The sequence below is a fragment of the Oryzias latipes genome, chromosome 2 (genome assembly GCF_053564925.1).
Source record: "Oryzias latipes strain Hd-rR chromosome 2, Olatipes_Hd-rR_3.1".
Classification (NCBI taxonomy): Eukaryota; Metazoa; Chordata; class Actinopteri; order Beloniformes; family Adrianichthyidae; genus Oryzias; species Oryzias latipes.
The window spans coordinates 5,585,811-5,599,427 of NC_136238.1; the positions used below are offsets into that span (position 1 = coordinate 5,585,811).

General features: G+C 45.4%; 1 protein-coding gene across 9 annotated transcripts in view; it reads left to right on the forward strand.

Moving 5' to 3' along the window:
• The window catches only part of ncam2a (neural cell adhesion molecule 2a), a 321,431-nt gene that overhangs the window by 121,428 nt on the left and 186,386 nt on the right, over positions 1-13,617 (forward strand). The gene's annotated exons all lie outside the window — the stretch shown is intronic.

Consider the following 13,617-nt stretch of genomic DNA (forward strand, 5'->3'; position numbering starts at 1 on the left):
AGACGGAGGTTTGAGTCCCAACCTACAGACGCGTTTAGCAAACACAAGGCTGAAGGTTTTTGATGAAACAGAGAAATGATGCTGAGCAGACAAATGGAGCAGCAGGGATGAAGATCTCCACTTAACCCTCCAACCCCATTCATGCCCGACTGGAAGGTCTTTTTTAGAGATGCAGGTTTTATTTGATCATTTTGTAGAATGTATAAAATTCAAATAAAAAGATAATTCTCCTAGTTAGAATATATATATAAATATTGGATGAATCAGCAGAACAAGAGACAGAAGTAGTTCCTACACATCCTGACTTTAAAAACACTTTCATGTTCGGTAAATATTAGGAATGCACGGAATATTTGGCCACCGTATATATTTGGCTGAATATTGCCAAAGAAAATCACATTCAGCCTTCGGTTGAAGTAAGACGGAATAGTGACACACTAACGGATCGTTGGTTAATCAGCGTGCATCGATGATCCAGCACCGTAGTTTAAAGTCAGGGAGAGCCACAAAAGAACTACACTTTGCATCAAATGTGGAACTAATGGCATGGTCATAGCTACAACTGCTACAATCCTCCAGATTAGGTGCCGCCGCTCGATATTTTAAAAAATCTTTGGCACGGTCAGGAATGTAGATTGCGGGAGTCAGGCAGGGATGACGCCATTACAAAATTGGTTGGCCCACTGGACGATGTGTAAATGTTACCGGACGCTGGCTGTCCATATCAAGTACCCCAACGGTTACCAGCCGCCAGGTAGCCAGGGGGTATATGAAAAAAAAAAAACATGTTTCTAGACACGTCTTACAAGAAACCCAGCAAGGGCAAAGCCCCACCACCAAAGATGAAGTGATCCAACCGCAGCAGGTGTCATCATCGGATGAAGAGCATCAGTGGGTCCATTTGGAACACCAGATTGTCTTCCAGTCAACTGAAATCGGCAGATCATCAGACGATTTTGGGGACCTTGGAGACCCTCCTATCAGTCAATTATCCCGCTGTTGCCCTCCTGCCACTGGACTACCACCACGCGACCTCCAAATGTGTCTGGACGACCACTGACGATGCCAAACAAATGTTACGGTCACCGTTTATGTCAGGGTTTTGACTTTTTCCTTAATAAAGAGAAGAACCACACAGGAGATGAGAACTTTTGCTAGATTTCTGCAGAAGGAGAATCAGTCTGTCACAGCGCGAACTGTCACAGAGGAGTTCTGCCATCCTAGTGCATGGAGCCTTCTTTTATTGAAAACTGAAGGTTGCAGACATGAATGTGGGTCATTTAATCAGAAACAACAAGAACATCCTATTCTCGTATAATCAGAGCTTTTCAGTCATTGTTTTCTTACTGAAAGATAGAAATGAGACAAACATATTATGGAGATTATAGTATGCAAGCAAATGATAATTATATAAGTCTAACATCCCTCCCTTTTTATCATTTCAAACACATCATAAACACTATAAGGGGAAGGTACAAACGTGAAAAATGTTATTTTTTTTATTTTTATTTTTATTTTGTTGGGTTTTTAATTTTAAGAACAGAGCATCAAACATCATTTCACCACTTGCTTTTGGCACTTTCGGTGAGAGATTCATACAATGCCTCTGACGTAGGAGTATTCACATGGGGAGGGGTCCTCTTCAGCTTGTTGGACAAGCTGGTAACGAATGAAAGCCTGCGTGGTAGCCTTTGCGATCATGGACATGACACAAGGCAGAGCGCATGTTGTAAAAAGACAAAATAGGCACAAAACGATGAGTATAGGGGTCAACAACTTCAGCAGGAGGTGCCACCATGGGCCTGTGGTCAGCCAGGACCAGATGTCACTGGTGGGACTGGCGCCAGGAGTTGCAGACTTAACGTAGGCTTGCAGCTCTGTTAAGTCATGCAGTGCGGTAGAAATGTCCTGTCCATCACTGGTGCTGTCCAGGATGAAAGTGCAGCAGGTGTCTCCAACCATTCTGCACACACCTCCTGTTGATCTCAATGTGGTCTCTTACTTCTCCCACTCCGATCCATGGAAAGAGTGACTGTCCGAATTTTGCTCCTCCACCCCAGGTGCGGAACTCCCATGGGACTCCAGTAGTGGTAGTCATTTGTAGGACGTTCATGTGGAACTCTGGTGCAGCACGTTTCCGTCGTGCGGGGTGGGGTGTTCGGACGGTTCTGTTCATGAAGAACACAGGTGGAACCAGAGGGACCAGAGCACAAAGGCCTCCCCAGTTTGGAGGAAGGGATGCATAGGCAGTGTGTCCGCACAGGAAGTACCAATCAGCCAGGACCCTGGATCCTCGGTCCCCAGGCACTATGGTACTGCAACCTGCTAGGTTTTGCCTACCTTTGGTCTGGTTTGTTATGTCAAATGTCCGTTTGATCAGGAATAATCCACAGCTTCCTCTGATCCTGTTGGTTTTCTGCATACAAGCTGAGTAGTTAGATCGAACAAAGATATCACCTCCGGGAGCTTAATGGGGTCTTGTGGTAGTGGCAACAGGTCTCTCATCGGGCCACATGGTCCACGGGGGGTTATTGGGAGGAACCCAAAACCGCTCAGAGTAATTCCTTTTGCTCCAGGAGTTGAATGTCCTCCTGTTAGTTCGGTTGTAGCCAGGGTGTGTGTTAAGTTCATACAGGCAATCTTGTTGTCTTTTGGTGATATTGCCTGGACGGAGACCTGTATTGTGGGAAGCATACGGCATGAAAGTACACACATAACAGCTGGTGATGTTGCTGTCGTGTGCAGTTCTGTTCATCAGTTGCCACCAGAGATTGGTACTGTAGGAATGATCGTGGGTGGCAATATTGAGGTGAGTTGTCTTTTCATACAGATCCCATGAGCGGCGAGCTAGGTTGATACCACCTTCTCCCGGTTTCTCCATTGCTAGGAAAGTCAGTGCGACTAGAAGACATGCTACAGTCACAGCGCAGCTCCGCGCCCACCTGCTGCGGTCTCCCAGCAGTGGGGCTTCCATGCTGCTAGGTTGCAGGGTCACTTCAAAGATCCAAGTTCAAATGGATGTTGGGTTCGGCTGGTTTCTTCGCTGACGATTGAGACGAACCGCCACTAAAAGACGGAACCCCTTTGTAGTCAGACATCACCACAACAGCCTCCTTTAGGCCTCTGGTGCACGCTGCAACTACTAAAAACCTCTGCGACCACCATGCGGCTTGTGAAAATTGAACCTGCCACCACCTGATTACAACCTCCACATGCAGAATTTGCTAAAAATCTTGGCACGCAGTGGCATTGTGGCATATTTTTGATTTGATTTGATTTGAAATGGTTTATTTCAAGCAATGAAGTAGAAATAATACACAACAGCAATATAAACATCAGTTATACATTCATACAGTAACTAATCAAACTTAGGATAATTAGACATAATTAATAAATATTGCTTGAAAGGGAGTGGAAGGAAGCGACCTTATATAATCCCACCCCGTTATACTATAACCATTTTATTTCATGATTTATCAATATCCGGTTCCCAGTTTTCATCAGACAGAATTAAAAATCATAAGATATCGATAAAGCACATGACAAAGATGAATTACTTAAGTATTACGTCAAAAATAACTATTTTAGAAATCAACATGGCAAATGCAGATCAGTCATCTGAAATATATGCAGATTATGTTACTTATAAAAGCCATTCATATGAATAAAACATAATACTATATTATTAAAGCAGACAACACTGTTTCAGGAATTTTCATAGCAAAAAATTTCATCAAGTATCAAAAGTTAAAAACGTCCAAAATTATGCTACATTAGGAAAGATTTTTGAATCAATTTATCAAGTTTTGGAGAAAGTGAAGTAATATCATTAAAAGTCAATCAATTTAACAATTTTCAATAAGTGATTAATCATTTGTTTTACTTATTTTAATATTTTATTTTTATTTTTATTTTATTTTTTTATAATAAAGTAATGCTGTAGGGGAAAAATAAAAAGGGTCCATAACTGTCGATTGTCCAAGGTTGGTATTTCTTCTTTTACTGATAACAGCTGATCTCCTGGGTTCAAAACAGAGTTAATAGTTTTCTTCCATGTTATGTCTGCAGACATTAGATTCAGGTCTATGTCCTTCTTCAGCTGATATCAGCGACGTTGAAAGTTGAGGTCAAGTTGTCTGCAGGTCAGAACTCTGCTGTTATTCAGGTGACGTCAGACATACAGAGAAAGTGATGATTCCAGGTGTCATATTTCTTCAAATTATTTAGTTCTTTGGTTTATTACTCCATGTTGTTTCAGACGACCGTGATCAAACACTTTTCAAAGTCTTTCATGGTGTTCACAATGTGGCCGTGGTCTAAATTGTCAAGAGGGGCTGCGTCTGCTGAAAGGTTTAGCGCCGCTGCTTTATTTAAAAGCCAAACACCCGGAACGGCGGAACCAATACAAAGACGGAGAGCCTCCCGCAGCTACAAGGAAAGCTAGCAGCACTCAGTCTGTGGCTGACCTGTTTGAAAAAACAAAAAAGTTGGCATATAATGGTGCCAAAGCGAACGGAATCACAAATAAGGTCTTGGAGTTTAGTGTTGTGGAAGACATTGGCCTTTTGGCGGCTTGGGGAGTACTGAACCCTGTTCCACGATACCAAGCAGATGTTTTTTTCAGTTATAGTTTCCTTTCTTTTTATCATGGAGCTAATTCACTGTTATTGACAGACCGGTCCTGGGTTGTGTTGTGTACATGGATACATGTTTGCTGTCACTGTCTGAATAGATGTTGTGATGCGATCAAAACATTTACTGTCTTCCAAAAACACGTCTGAAATGTATTTTAAGACACTATGAATCACTCAACATTCATATTTGATAACTATTCTGTATGCGGCGCGGCGTTTTATTATTTGGCCACAAATGTTCAGTTCAGTGCATCCTGAGTAAATACTACACATACAGTGGAGGTCTTGGTAAATGTTTAAACATTTGGTGCCGTGTTCAGCACTTTGCGGCTCTGGAATGCAGTTATTTCCCTTCCGTCAGGGATGTTTCCTGTGCAGAGGTGGGGATTTAAAGGAGTGAATGAAGGATTTTGTGTTCACTAAATGAAACGGAAACGTGTCTGTACGGTTTTTCCTCGACATCTCCTTTGCGTTTCTTTTCTCTTTTGTTAAATACAGACATGCTGGTTTGAGTCTCCTTCAGGAAAAAATCACATTTTCCTCTTGACCTGCAGGCCACCGTGCCATGAATGGCTCCTCGCTTTTGCTTTGTCACTTCCTGCTGGGGTCACTGGGATGCTTTTGGTCTGAAGTGCTTCATAATGGAAGGATGGGACGTCCTCTCCTGATTTCACCTCTTTAAGCTCTATCTATGCTTTGATGGGTCACAATCTCTGCGTTTGGACTCTGCGTTGGGGAAGTGTTGAGCTGATCTGGGCTTGTATTTCTCTGCCGTCTAATTACGAGGTCAATAACCCTCTACTCCTCAACACCTGCGGTTAATGTCTGTGTCTTGTTCCTTTTCAGTCGGCTGAAATGAAGCAGAAAAGCAGCTGCTGGAGCGTCCGTCCTCACAGAGGATCTTTGTTGATCAACCCATTTCACGCCGTAGCCCCGACTGTCTACAGGTGGAAAACGGTCCAACCTGTACAGGTCACGCAGGTGACCCGCAGGAAACATCAAAGTTATAAACCGCTCGGTAAAACCGTAGAGAGAAAACGTTCATGCACATTTTTTCTTCTTAGAAACCAACATTGATCATATTTTTCTGACTATAAGTCGTTCTGGACTAGAAGTCACAGTTTAGGGAGAAAAAGGCTCAACTTCCAGACAAATTTGCGTAACCCGGCGTAATGCTGCCTACACACCGAACGTGATTTACGTGGCAAATTCATGTGGGAGGAGCTACAGCCAAATGACGGCATTGAGTACATTTCTCATTTTCAAAGATTGAAGACACGAATGATGTTTAGAGATCAGGTTTGTTGATTTTGAAGAGCTTTACAAAGACCTCAGTGATCCGTGTCTGGGTTCATGACATCATTCAGAGAGTCTCCCGGTACCGTGAGCTCAGCCGTCTACCGTCTACTGCATCTGAACGACGGACACTTTCGGCGGTACCTCTGTCTATCTGTGACCCAGTTTGACGACTGGCTGTCCCGTGTTAGTCAGAGCAAGGATAAGAATAAAAACGTCTCAATGCTAATAAGAAAAATATCATAAGGTTCAGATTCTCTTCCATGTTTGCTTTGAAAAGCGCTTCTTCTTCTGCGTTGTTGTCTGTAGCAAATACTGTTAGAACTACAGCGCCCTCTAGCGCTTGCTAGCAGGAAACAACCGCTAATGGGCAAAGTATAACAAATTTATGAGCTAATACTTTTTTTAAAACAGATATGTTGCTCCCTAGAATTAGTCGAAGTGTTGAGACGGTAGAGTGTAGTTTGTGTGGACATCCTACGGGCATTACGGACCACGTGCACACTCTGTGCGTGCAGCATGCATGCAGTCACTGGTACTCGCAGTCCTGGTACCTAACAAACGACTAGATTGTGGCACGTACCTCACAAGTGGGTGGAACTCCCAATATCCTAACAAAAACGTCATGATACACTTCCCTCTTCATGACATGGCTGTACAAGTCTCAAGGGAACTGCAATAAACACATGTGCTTCCTTAAGAGGTAGCCCCTCCCCTCTACGACCCTCCAGGGACCCAAACAACCCAAAGACGTACAGAACCCGTACGGGTCAGCCTTCCATATCAGTACGTCTGACTAACACCTTAGAGACGGTGAGAAAAGAGGCGAGCTTTGTCTCTTCGTCGCTCGTCTTTGGTGATAAAACAGCCTCTCTGTTTTATCAGTAAACATTCATCGCCACCATATGAAGCATCTCCAGGGTGTTGAAGGGAACGGCTGGAGCTGCCAACATGGAAAGCATCCGTGTTCTGGAGACGGTGACTACAGAACGAAGCCTGGTCTGGGTCAGACATGCAGCAGGAAACTCCTGCAGAGGCTACAGATGTCCAAGCCTGTCGGTCAGGAGGGCAGGTAGGAGCAGAGGCGCCACCGCAGCCTCGGGGAGGGTTATTGATGAGCGGCGGCTCGAGCAGTGACAGAATCATCGCAGAGCAGGAGGCGGGGACCGAGCGGCGAGCTTGCATCACCCACACATGCAGAATAAGAGAGTCCATCCAGGCTGCACTTGGTGCAGATTTCAGCAGCCGGCTGCATTGGTCTGCACTCGTCACACCACTTCAGCGACAAACGCCATGCGTGTCAGCTGGCAGATTAGCAGCACGCTTCTCTTTTAACGGATGCCACTGTGAGTAAAAACATAAATAAACAAGATTGCCAGATACACCTCAGAGGCTGCCGCTGTGGTTCCTGCAGCTCTCCTCCAACCGCCCCCCCGGCGGGGGTCATTAGTGTCGCTGCGACACGCTGATTTGTAGCACATTCTGCGCCACCAGCTTTACCAATGTAATTGTGCGGCTTTAGACTCCAATTAGCATAGCTTTCCATATGTATGGAGGGGATCTCCTCGTCTCACAAAGAGGCCGGAGCACCCAGGGCTAATAGGAGTTATGAGCACGGGGCTGAGGAGGCGGCGGCGGCGAGTGACTGACTTGCAGAGATGGAGGCCAGTGAAAGATGCAGTTTTGATTCTGCTTCCTGTCAGATGAATCGCAGCCTCATGTGACCTAATTAGGCTGGTGATGAATCAAAGCGCCCCACGGGGGTGTCGGGGCCCCTCGGGGAGGCGGGGCGACCTTCACACTCCTGAAGCAAGGTTAGCAGCACCTGCTGACCAGGTGATGGACAACTTGACCAGCTTTGGTCCCGTACATCTGCCTTTAAAAGAAACTATTCTGGGATGGAGACAGAAATAACACTCTGTTTTAGGAAGGCTGTAATCCTAGATCTCTGATTGGCCGTAAAGTCTCGTGGGAAATGTCGGTGTGCCTGTGACGTCTGTGGAGAGACGAGGCTGACGGACCTCGGAGGTTCGCTGCAGTGGCTCATTATTCCTGCTTCTTGTTCCCAGTGGGGGTTTAAAGGAGGGGGGGGGGACATCCGTCATGACGATAATGAAACGTGACGCCTAATTTTAGCGTACAGCGTGTTTGCAGATCGGCGCCGTCACTCACGCCGCTAATTCTGGTGAAGGTTTCAGAGGTTTTTCTGGTTTGTGTGGAGGAATCTGTTTGACCAGCTTTAATCTGAAGCTCCGGTGTTGATGTAGATCATCAAAACTCTTCAACCGTAATTCTGACAGATCATGAAGCTAAAAGCTAGTTTATAAAATAATATTAATATTAATATTAATTCTCCAAAGCTGCTTTTCTCTGTTGGAATTGCGCCAATCGTCGGAGAGTTACAGTAGTGTGTTATTTGCCGTCGCCGGCGACAGCTTAGGTGTTAAAGAGGTAAACTGAATGTTGAGGCACAAAAGATTTTTAAGACGTTTTTCTTACGAAATAAAGAAGGCATTCTGAAAAACAGCAACGTGAAATAAAAACAAAGCTACGTTGGAAAAAGTTGAAGTTCGAGTTTCTGGAAAAAAAACACAGAATTATAATAAAGTTCAACAGGATTAAAAAGTTGAAATGCTAGTTAGTTTTGGGTGAATCTACAGTTACAGAGAAACTGAGCAGGAGGACTTTTCCTTCCTGATTTGGGTCCTGAGTGACCGAAGCTCCACTTTTCCGTCTGTGAGGAATCTCATGAAGTCGTGCTCGGGGTTAAAATGTTTGTTGTTCGATGGCTGTGAAAGCTGCATTACAGTCGCTTCACATGATGCAGACACCTCCAGCATGGACCAGCACCGGCTCTCATGCAGCTGGATTCTGCAGAATCAGGGACGGGTTCTTCTTGAACTTGGTGCTTTTTTATTTGACCTGAACACAGCATCATCGTGGGCTTGGGTGCCCCGCTCCCCTGAAGAGAGTCTGAATCTGTGACATCATCTCCCTCAGGTCAATTAGCCCCTCCCCTGCGGCTTTGAGTGACAGGTGCTTTCAGCCGAGCCCCCAGGCGTTGAGTTTTAAGCACAGAGCCTGGAGCCGCGGGGGCCCCGGAGCCCAGGGCTGTGCCGGCTGCTGTGCCGGTTCCTCTCTGTGGGTTTCCTTTGGGGGCGTCTGTTCATGACGGAACAATGTTGGTCCACACGGTTCTGCCTGTTCTGGAGGAGGCGTTTGCTTTTCATCAGGGGGATTTTTTCCTAAAACGACCTCTTCTGGTGGTTAATTAGGAGCAGGAAGGGCATTGTGGGTATCCAGCTGATTGGCCTTTTGAAGCTCCTCACTCACATTCAGGAGGTGATCTGGGTTTGTATTCAGAGGCTGTCGCCAGAATGGCTTTAGTGTCTGATATTCCCAGTGATTAGCTTTGAGCTGGCGGCAGCTTTTGTTCTGCGTAGCTTTGTGTGTGTTTTGTTTTTATTCCGTTTCCATCGCAGTCATTCAGAAAAGTGACTCTTTGTTTTGTGGCTGCAGGCCCAAACCGCCATTTCCACGAGGATTCTCGCCTCTGAGGCTTCCACATGTTGGCAGAGCGGCGTGTTTCTCGTCATGCGGCCCTCCAACTTGGAATAATAGCGGTTGTAATAGTTTGTGGCACCGTTTCCGCTACAGCACCATCAATTTTTTTTAAATTAAAAACTATTTAACACTTAATTACACAGAAAGTCCACAGTCTGTCATAAAATGCGATTCCAGCCCATCAGCGGTGAACGAGAAGCAGATGTTTTCCATTTGCTGTTGAAGGCGCCACACTTTGGACATGAAGTGTGCGTACCTGAGACAGAATCCAACATACTACATGCTCCTACGTCCTCGATCGATATGTTTCTGCTGGTGGAAAAGCTCTGTGGGGGCAGCCTTATCAATTATTCAGCCAACAATAAATGCTTAATGAATCTGCTGATATTGTTCTGCGCTGAAAATGGTTTTTCTTGTTTTTTTCATTTCGGAGAAAAGAGCAGCATTTCAATTAAAAGCAGTCATTTGTTCTGAACTAAATATATTAAAGAGTTCCACTGAGAGATAATTACTGTTGTGGACTGCGCTCAGTTTTTATTCTTTTATTTTGTGGGTCTGGAGCTTCCTCAACTGGAAATGATGACGCGCGAAACAACAAAAAGTCACGGAGGTTCGTCTTTTCGCCAAACAGCTCTGCTGTTGATGTCTTTTTTTTTCTGTCCAAACTGTAAAAGCCTCTGAGTTTTAAAGGACAGCATGTCCCCATAACCAGTTTTTTTTTTGCTAGTTCTCTAAGTTTCAGTGCCGTTCTTTTAGATTTCCAGAAGGATTTGTCTGTTTATGTGAGAAAAACAGGCAGTCATCTGCATATAGACAGAGATAATTGAGATTAGGGCTGCACGATATGAGGAAAACTTGCGATATGCGATATTAGAGATTAAAATTGCGATAACAATATAATTTGCGGTATATAAACAAATAGCAAAATAACTAAATAACCATTCCCATTACACTGCAACAGTTTAAAAATTATACTCCAAATGTCACTCGTGGACATAGGTGGCAAAACATAATAGGCCTCCATCCGATTGGTCAAATGCATAAAGGGATTTATTTGATTCGTTAAATGGTTCAAGCTGACATAAGATTGTTTTAGCACATTTAAGGTTTACGATTTATTGCGATATTTACCGTCTTTTGCGATATGCTTATTGCAGAGCTGGATTTTGCGATAACGATAAATTTGCGGTATATTGTGCAGGCCTAATTGAGATATAGGAATAAATGTTGGGAATTGAATCTTTGTTCTTGTTAAAGTTTATCTTAAGTCTTTTGACTTTGCTTCAAAAATGCCAAAAAAAATAGTCATTTATAACTGAAGCTTTTGCTTTATATTTTGTTTACAATTCAATTTTTTTTTTAAACGTTTTGATGTCAAACAAGCATTTTTGGAATTATTGAAGCCTGCCTTTCTCAGGTGAGAGTGTAGTGTTGGATGCACAGAGCAGTCAGAGGTGTGGACCTCACAGTCTTATCCACGGCTCGGCTTTGGCTTGGCGGTCGGCCACTTCCTCCCTTGTATTGTGAGGTCGAGCCGCTATCAGTGCGAGCAATCATCTCCACGCTCCGCTGAGTTCTGGGAAACGGCGCAAACACGGCGTTGAAGACCTCCCGACTGACCGACGTGGGGCGACGTAAACACACTCATCGGAGTCGCAGGAGGACGCCGTCCGCTCAGCGGGGGGAATGCAATTACCTGAGCGGCGAATGAAATGCCACCAAAGGCAGAGGCACACACTGGCGCCTCGGCTCTTTCCCCTGCTCGCATTTTGACACTGTTCCATGCAGAGCTCCGGATCATTTATGCACCTGCTCAGCCGACCTGAAAGTCCCTGCTGGCCGTCAGCGAGCACCTGTGTGTGTGTCTGTGTGTGTGTGTGTGTGTGTGTGCGCGCTTCCTCTGAATGTCAGAAACTTTCAGGCGAGGAAGAGGAAGTTGCTGAAAGTCACACCTTCATTTCTAGCTAACTGTAGCAAAGCAGAGACGAGCCGGCCAATTAGCACGTGTCATCCATCTGACGGCTTTCACGCTCCTTTTGTGTTTTCTAAGAGAGAAACATTCAGAGAATTGTTGGCTTGTTAGCGCCAATGATGGACTGCAGCAACTGCAGAATGCGGTCGCCTAAAACTTGTGCTTAAAAGAGGAGGAAGCAGCGAAAACCAGACTAACAGTGGAAAAAGAGTCTCCCATCTGACAGCTAACATCTTTATGACCTGAACTCCTCTTTGTGGTGGATTGTCTGGCAGCGAACAAAGACGGCTTGCAGTGGTCTTCAGCAGCAGCAGGTCGCCGCCACTGCAGATGTTCATCAGTGTCCGTTTAGCCGAGCCTCCTCCAGCTCCGATCGGACCGCTGTGATTGATCTCCTGCAGACTCCTCCAGCTCTTGTTCTGATGTGGCTCCACTGGAGGCTGCCATTGATGGAGTCTTTGTGCACTTCCCTTTGTTCGCCTTTGCTTCATTTTCTCCTCTTAAAAGCTGGCGGGGCGGCGGGGATGGAGGCATGTGGATCTTCTCATGACGGGCCCCACTGAGGGGGCTAGAAGGGTCTTTGATTGTGTGCTGGTAAACTTGAGGGGCATCCAGTTCTTTGGAAGCTTTGGTTCACTGCTAACGGCGCTTTCCCAGCTTCCATTGCGTCAGAATTACAAACGGAGGGGCTGCTGATTCAATTCCTTTATTCTTTAGAACTTCTTCTGAACTTAAAGCCTTCTTATATAATTATTCTTGAAATCCTCAGGCAGATTTTTTGCTTGTTGCAAGGCCAATGAATGAATGTCAGAATATACGGAGGGGCGGTCACGACCACGAAAGAGGCCGTACCGTTAGCAGGAATGTTTGCCACCGTTGGATTGTTACAAAAACAGCTGTTTACCAGATTCAGGGACCAACCAGGACGCTTGGTTCATTTTTAAGCTTGAACTTCATAAATGCCAAAAGAAAGGATCAAACTTTTGACTTCCTGGTTGAAGCCCTTCTTTAGAAAAATAGGCAGGATGACGCTAAAAACAGGACATTAACCCCTTTTCTAGACCTTTGATGTGCCGTAACTCAACTGTTTCCACAGTCTACTAGAATCAGCTGATTCTGATTGGGAGCTCTTTTACTAATGTGAAGTTAAACTACACTTTTGTCACGTTAATCGTTTTCTGTGGTAAAGACTGTGGACTGCTTGGCCAAACTTTTGACTTCACTTCTGTAAAGTGTTGCATATCAGAATCTGCTGGAATTGGTCGTCTGAGTTAAAACGTGGCGGTAATGGAAAGAAGGTTAAAGCTTGGAGCCAAAGCTCCGTGTTGAAGGCTGAACCTCTTCCTTCAGAGCTGTGCTTTCCTGTCCTCTGCTGACTTAAGTCCCCCGTGTCTGGCGTGACGCTGCTTCTGCTTCGGCGAGGAATGGGCTCAGAATTGGCGCCTCACCGGCGGTCCGGCTCGTTTCCGCTCAGGTTCTGATCAGACCAGGTTCAGCCAGAGCGCCAGTGACCACCAGAAATCTCTGCGCTTCTTCCTGCGTCCCTGATGTTGAAGTGAGAAACAGAATCCGCTCTGGTTTGCAGCTGATCTGCTTTTCACTCATTAATCATTGATGTCTGGTGTTTCTGGGAGGCTGTTTTCTGGACCCCCTCCCTCTGGACCTTCAACCAGACGGATGGGCTTTTTTTGTTTGTTTAGACTGAGCTGCTGCATTAAATCAATCCAATCCAGTTGCAGACAGACGAAGTGTCCCTGACCCCCCCCGGCGCTTACGTTCATGATGCTTCAACGTGTGTGTGTGTGTGTGTGTGTGTGTGTGTGTGTGTGTTGGGGAGGGGGGGGGGGGGGGGGGGCTTACTTACAGACCTTGTTCTTTGCTCCTCTGTGTCATTAGGAGTTCCTGTGCAGGTGATGATCCAGAATCTGTTCTAGCTTTAAACCAAAACTGCTTCCTACCTGCAACTTTGGCCGTTTCTGTCCTCTCCTCCTTCTGGGCAGAAAAGAATCCCCTCAAAGACCATCAAGGATATTCATCCTCAAGCACCTGTGCAGATTACGTAACGCGTTGAAAATGCGATCAACTTCCCGCCTCCACTAAATTTCCTTTAAATCCTCCTAAATGGGGCCCATCAGCGTCCTTGAGAGCTGT